Source organism: Oncorhynchus gorbuscha, linkage group LG26, assembly GCF_021184085.1.
Source record: "Oncorhynchus gorbuscha isolate QuinsamMale2020 ecotype Even-year linkage group LG26, OgorEven_v1.0, whole genome shotgun sequence".
Lineage (NCBI taxonomy): Eukaryota > Metazoa > Chordata > Actinopteri > Salmoniformes > Salmonidae > Oncorhynchus > Oncorhynchus gorbuscha.
Genome location: NC_060198.1, coordinates 15,203,159 through 15,210,271, shown reverse-complemented (window position 1 = coordinate 15,210,271; position 7,113 = coordinate 15,203,159). Strand labels below are relative to the sequence as shown.

Below are 7,113 nucleotides of genomic sequence, written 5' to 3'. Positions count from 1 at the left end.
ATTTTCTTGAGGGCATAAAGGTATTAGTTGCCTTGGGTGGCCAACCAGCACAGATATTAGCCACTCTATCTGTCCTCACAGAGATAACATTGTCAGTCTAACTCACTTCATCACTCGGAACCCGATAACAACTTTAACCTGACCATCTCTCAATGTTCTGGAGGTTTCTGCTGCTTGTACCAGCATGCCATAGTTGCACGTCAGTCTGCAAGGAATTTTTATGTCAAAATCTTTTGTACCTTTAACGGAATGTTCACTTCTGAACTTTACAACATTAGTAATGAGATATTGACCTTACTAGTCAAGACTTGTGAAATCGCTGCATGTGACTATATGGAGAATTCAGAAGGCAAAACTAGTCGTGTAGCTTTCAGTGGTTTGCAGTTCCTTTGAACTTGTGATATGCATTTGAATGGAATCTAATTGAGTTTTAGTGAATTGAAATTGAAATGAAAAAGTTTTTCATTTCATCCAATTTAATTTATTTGAAGTGAACTAAATGAAATATTCCCCAGATAAAGTATTTACATGGTCAGTGGAAATCTTCCTCTTCCTCCTCTTTCCTCTGGTAGGTCCAGGCTGAGGTGAGGTGGTGGCCATGCCTTGGGCCCTGCAGCACCCTGACACATAGAGAACCAGAGCAGTGACCCACCTCAGGAGACCAAGTCATCCGTCACTGCATGTCGGGCCCCCGGGCCCCAGGGGTCGTGGCCTGCTGATTCCATCCATTGTTTCAGGGTGACTGCTTCTCCTAGTTGCATCAAATACAAAGGCTATTTACACACTGGCTCGGAGATGTCACCAGTCCTCATCTTGATTCCCATTAGCATGATTTGTGTGCCTCTGATTTATTCTGTTTATGTCTGGGTTTCATTGTAGATCTAAATTCAAATTAAACTTAATTGTGATGGATTAGATGGACTAGATACAGTGCTTTCAAAAAGTATTTATAACCCTCGACGTATTCCACATTTTGTTGTGAATTCAGAATTTATTAAATCGATTTTAATATTAACAAAGTGTAAACATGTTTTTAGAAATTTTTGCAAATGTATTGAAAATGAAATACAGAAATATCTCATTTACATAAGCATTCAATACATGTTAGAATTACCTTTGAAAGCGATTACAGCTTTATGAAGTCTCTAAGAGCTTTGCACAACTGGATTGTACAATATTTGCACATTATTCTTTTTAAAATGTCAAGTTGGTTGATGATCATTACTGGACAGTCATTTTCAAGTCATGCCATAGATTTTCAAGCCGCTTTAAGTCAAAACTGTAACTAGGCCACTCGGGAACATTCAATGTCGTCTTGGTAAGCAACTCCAATGTATATTTGTTCTTGTGTTTTAGGTAATTGTCCTCCTGAAAGGTGAATTTGTCTCCCAGTGTCTGTTGGAAAGCAGACTGAACAAGGTTTTCCTCTAGGATTTTGCTTGTGCTCAGCGCTATTCCTTTTAGTTTTTTTTACTCCCTAGTCCTTGCCGATGACAAGTATACCCATAACATGATGCAGCCACCACCATGCCTGAACAAAATGAAGAGTTGTACTCAGTGATGTGTTGTAAGTGCCCCAAACATAAAGTTATGTATTTTTTTACTTTGGTGCCTTATTATGAAACAGAATATTTGTATACGGTACAGGCTTCCTTCTTTTCACTCTGTCAATTAGGTTAGTATTGTGGACTAACTACAATGTTGATCCATACTAAATATTCTCCTATCACAGCCATTAAACTCTGTAACTGTTTTAAAGTGGTGAAATCCCTGAGTGGTTTCCTTCATCACCGGCAACTGAGTTAGGAAGGACGTCTGTATCTTTGTAGGGACTGGGTGTCAGTGGTGTCAGTGAAACAGAATGGGACAGCCCTGCTACTTACTGGCTAATTTTTAATTAATTTGTAAAAACTTGTAAAAACGTAATTCCACTTTAACATTATGATGGGGTATTGTGTGTAGGCCAGTGACAAAACATCTATATTTAATCAACTTAAAATGCAGGCTGTAACACAACAAAATTTAGAAAATGTCAAGGGGTATGAATGCTTTGTATATCACTACTTTGTTGATTGATTTTTGCTTAGCTCTTCATTTATTACTTTGTAATAAATCAACACTGCAATTGCCACATACCATAATCTCTAAAGTGGCCCCACACAAACTTTATGTATTTTATATTTGTTGTTTACACGAAGTGGCATGATGAATCCTCAGCTGGAGGAAATCTGCTATAATCACACATTTAGGGTAGTGTCCTAAACGGCACCCTATTCTTTATATTGTGCACTAGTTTTGACCAGAGCCCTATGGGCCCTGGTCAAAAATAGTGTACTATGTAGTGAATAGGGTGCCATTTGGAACGCTTACCCTTGGTTGTGAAAAACAGTCAGATGAAGGCAGTTTCCAAAATCCCCTAAAGATGGCAGTCAAACATGGGGCTTAGTTCACGTTGGCTTTATCGGAGTAGACAGCCATGTCACTCAGGAATGTGAGACTTGCAGTGGAATCATGAGGAGCAGAGATGAGGGGGGAATCTTGACAAGAATGAGTTACATTTTCATAAACATTATGGTGCTATTTTGATTTTGATTATTTTATTACATTTGTGGCACAAAAAAAAAATTGTGGCAGCCTCATTCTCTCATAATCTCGACACTTGATAAAAGTCGATAACCAACCGAAAATTCCACAATATCCTTCTGTCCTCAAACCAAATTAGTAATTGATTTTAAGAGGAAGATAAATGATTCCTTTTGTGGCCGCCGGCTTTGAAATAAGGTGTATCTAGGGAACTCCCAGAGGATTGGGAGAGTGCATCTATTGAGAGGGTGAAGTAGAGCGTGAGGAGGAACTAATCACTCCATTTAAGTGTTTGGGGCAGATTGACGCAAATCTCTTTTTCCCCCCTCAAATTCCAGGGAAGACTCTCATTTGTATATAGCTAGGTCTTTCTCACTATTGAGTGTCTTGGTAGTGGATAGTGGATATAATTTGTCTCTGGAGAGTCTCACAAAAGGATATCATGTAAATCGTAGGCCTATGTCTAAAGTAGAAGATTGTGTTTTAGTAAGTATCAGCATAGTTTCAGTCCCTCAAATTCCATGCAAGACATGGAATTTGAGGGACTGAAAATATGCTGTATTATAGGCCTTCTCACTATTAAGCATCGTTGGTAGTGGATAGTGTAGTGTATGTCATGTTTCTCATGCTGGAGGATTCCACAATAACAATATGTCATATAAATAGTCGGCCTCTGTCTATATATAGTACAAGACCATGTTTCAGCGTCAGCATATTTTTTTGTCCCTGTTGCAGCAAGAGTACCACAGCTTGGGAGGGGTTGGATTTCAGTGAAGTGCATTTCAGCAGATATTTTATTAGTAGTGATGCGGGAGTTTCACATCTATACCACATTATGCTTCCCCGTATAACCTCAATGCATATTCTATTCTTCCAAAATAAAGAAAGATCCTCAAACATTCTATTCGCCACAACAGTTGATGTTGGTTTAAACCTTGTTTTCTCACATTGTGATTCAAACCTGAGAGACGATGGGTCTTAGGTAAGTTTATAATGTATTATTCCGAGATATTGAAAGACAAGAACAAGAAGATAGAGCAATGTGCTTGTTCATTTAGTGGACCTTCAAAGCCCACCTGGTCTGTTCTCGTCGGGGGTTCGGACGTGACCACAGCGTCCGTCATGCAGAATAACCTTTTGGCCTCAACAGCCTGCTTCCTTCAGCCACACCTCATACAGCAGCTGAGAAACCAAAGAGCGAGAGATAGCGACCCTTCTCTGTTCTTACCCACACCACCAACACTCAGGATGGATCACAAATGGCACCACTTTGGACCAGAGCCCTATCAGGCCTAGTCAAAACAAGTGCACCATATAGGGCGGTAGGGTGCCATTTGGGACACAATCTGTGTCTGCATAAGCCCTTTTCACCACAGTCGGGTGAGTCAAACAAAGTAATTAGTCAGTAAATACAGAGCAACCCAGGCGAAGCAGGGAAGGGGGCAGCCGCTAGGCAGGAAATCAACCGTGTAATTTTTCCCATCACTGTACTCTACCAAGCTGTACCCTCCTACTAACTGTCTGGGTTACTAACTGGGGTTTTGGTAGCACTTTACATTGAGTTGCACTCATACTGGTGTCGTAGCCCTGTAATTACTACTCTTATAGGCTACATGTAGCAAGGAAATCTGTAATTACACTCGAGTTACTTAAGTGTTACAAAGCTCTTTACCACATAATATAAATTGTATGACAGGACCTCAAAGCATTGAAATGGTTCCTTTCTGTGTTGTTCATACAGCAAACTGAGAGAAACTGGTCCTGTAACTTATTTTTTTATTTTCAAACGCAAAGAGATTCGTGGGGGTAGGAGATAAAAGTCTATGAAAAAAGACTCACACACATAGTGTGAATTAGACAAGTCAAGTCCTTTTTTTGAAAAACAGCACAGTACGGCAAAGCAATACCAGAGCACTTGCAATAGTTATCGTTACTCGTCCATAGAGAGTTTGTGGTAAAACTGTAAACAGGACACTATTGCCTCACCTTATTGTAATTTTCCACAATTACAACAATTTCATTATAAAAAAAGAAGAAGAATGGTTTCCGGGGTGTTTGTTGTTTTTAAAAGACCCCCCAGTCAAATACGGACATCGGCTTCTTCTCTTGCTTACAAGTCCACTGCCAAGACAAGAGTGTCTTCACCCTCTATAACTGTCCATGCAATGCAGCAGAGGGGGGAAAAGTGAAGGACTAAGTGTTTGTTTGTATCGGTTGAATTAACAGAGTATTGAAGTATCCACTGGAGAGCTCCAGTAATTGTAGTCCCCAGAAGGGAAGTCCTCACAACGTCAGAAGTCCTCACAACGTCAGAAGTCCTCACAACGTCAGAAGTCTTCACAATGTCAGAAGTCCTCACAACGTCAGAAGTCTTCACAACGTCAGAAGTCCTCACAACGTCAGAAGTCCACACAACGTCAGAAGTCCACACAACGTCAGAAGTCCTCACAACGTCAGAAGTCCTCACAACGTCAGAAGTCCTCAGTCCTCACAACGTCAGAAGTCCTCACAACGTCAGAAGTCTTCACAACGTCAGAAGTCTTCACAAGGCATGATAGGGTTTCCAAGGCCTCTCATAGTCACGATGGTGGTTCAGCAACAGTGGCTACTCAGACTGAACCACTTGAAGGAAATGGGGGAAGTTGGAAAGGGGGGAGGGGGCACCAGCCCTACTGACAAACAGTCAGGTGATGGTGGTGAGTTTGGGCTGGGCACCAGCGCAATCGATATCGCTGGGTCCCGGAAGAGTCACGGAGGGAGGGGCAACACTGAGAGATCATGCCCCAGTGGTGGGGGTGGTTGGTGTGAGGGTAGAGGTGATGGTAGGGGCACCAGTGAAGGTCAGAGTGATGCCCATATCCGTGCTGATCCGACCGCCATGGGACACGCCGTCCTCGGGAATACCTGGCAGTTCTGCTGGGGAAACAAACAATGAGTAAAATTGAAAACAACACCAGTGTGTAGAAGTTACTTTAGCAATAAAACTGTGTAGTGTTACTTTAACTCTATAACACTGTGTGGTGTTACTTCAACACTATAACACTGTGTAGTGTTAGTTAAAAACTACAGCACTGTGCACTGTTACTTTAAATCCCACAGATACATGTACTATACATAAAGAATAGGTCATGTGAAGCAGTTGTGTTGTGTGCAGTGAAGCGGCACTACAATGGGGTGACATGTCGGGACAAATGGATTTCACCTATCCCACTAACTCTTAGATCAGTGTTCATGAAGGAAATGAGAGGAGGAGGGAGGAAATAGAGGCCACTGGTTGAGCAATTTAGAACTGGCTAGAGTGCAGCACTCTGCGGCTGAGCAAGAGAGCAGCGTGGCTGACCCATTCTGTTTCACTGACACCAGGGGACCCAATCAACAGGCGCTACTTCCCGATAGAGAGCAGAGGCTACACGCCCCCAAAGCCTTATTCTCTCTTTCTTCTCTTTCGTTTTCTTTCTTTCTCCTGAGTCCCTTCACTGGTCCTCCCCTCAAAAGATGGCAACCCTGACCCCTCGGAACGATGTTAGCAAACCTCGGCCCGAATAATTGACGGAGAGGCTCCTTTAAACAATGGCCTCCAGCGGTGTTAGGGCAACGCACAGGGGTCAGTGAGGAAGTTCACCAAAGGATGCCTGAGGGGGGTTTCTGGGTAGAGAGAAACATTTTGTACGGGGGGGGGGAATAATCCTGTACGCTCGTTAATTTGTGGGCCCGTAATCGCCTATTGTCTGGGAAGGGAAAAGGACGATTTTGCCCCATCCTTGGCTAATTTTGCGGAATAAGAAGAAAAGAAAGAAGAGGGCCAAACGACCGGGGAACAGTCATTTCTGCAGTGCAGAGGGGTCCGGGGGCTTTCTGCATGGCTTGCTTCGGATCTGAACTGACAGGTGCATTGTTTCCCAAGGACCCATAAGCTCAATAATCGCAAGGGGAAGAAAACGTAATGCTCCCTCTGAGGAGTCTTTAATTGTCTTTGGTTCGAAGTAATGTCGCCGAGTGACCGTAGTAGAAAAACCCGCCGAGTCTCGAGTCCCTCTCCAGTCTCGGCCGTGAGCGGCTCGCTTAATCTTCCCCGTTTGCCGGGCTTAATGAAAATATCTTATGAAGGAACTGGAGCCCTTAATCAAATAAGACGGGGAAACCATTTCATGTCCCTCGTTAATGATCAATTCATTCAATGGGACGTAAAAAGAAGATCGCTCATCTCTCATGATTAAATTGACCCCGCAATCTTCGAGAGCTTTACCTTCATTAGCCACTCAACAAGGCCCGAAATGCAACTGTGAGGGAGCTGGATGCCACCGTCACTCAGTAGACGGCAGAGGAAGGTTGACTCTCGGCCTGTGTCTGTCTTGCTTCTGTTCCCGTAGGATTTCGGACGCCGCCTCCTACCCCATGAACAATTGTCACGTGACAAATTCGTTAGCGCTATGGCTTTCCATCGAGCATTCACTTCGGCTGTTTCTAAACATGCACGTCTGAGAAGTCGACTATGCTTTCTTTCTTTTCCTCTCTCCGATGGTTGACCCT

General features: G+C 42.9%; 1 protein-coding gene across 3 annotated transcripts in view; it reads right to left on the bottom strand.

The window, feature by feature from the left end:
- Positions 1-4,342: 4,342 nt before the first annotated feature.
- The window catches only part of LOC124015571 (homeobox protein Meis1-like), a 38,984-nt gene continuing 36,213 nt past the window's right edge, over positions 4,343-7,113 (bottom strand). For 2 of the 3 annotated variants that reach the window (XM_046330887.1, XM_046330885.1), the window contains exon 13: positions 4,343-5,496. The gene's annotated coding sequence lies outside the window, so the exon portion shown is untranslated. Of the gene's footprint in view, positions 5,500-7,113 lie in introns of all 3 variants that reach the window. The other variant, XM_046330886.1, reaches the window with a different exon arrangement.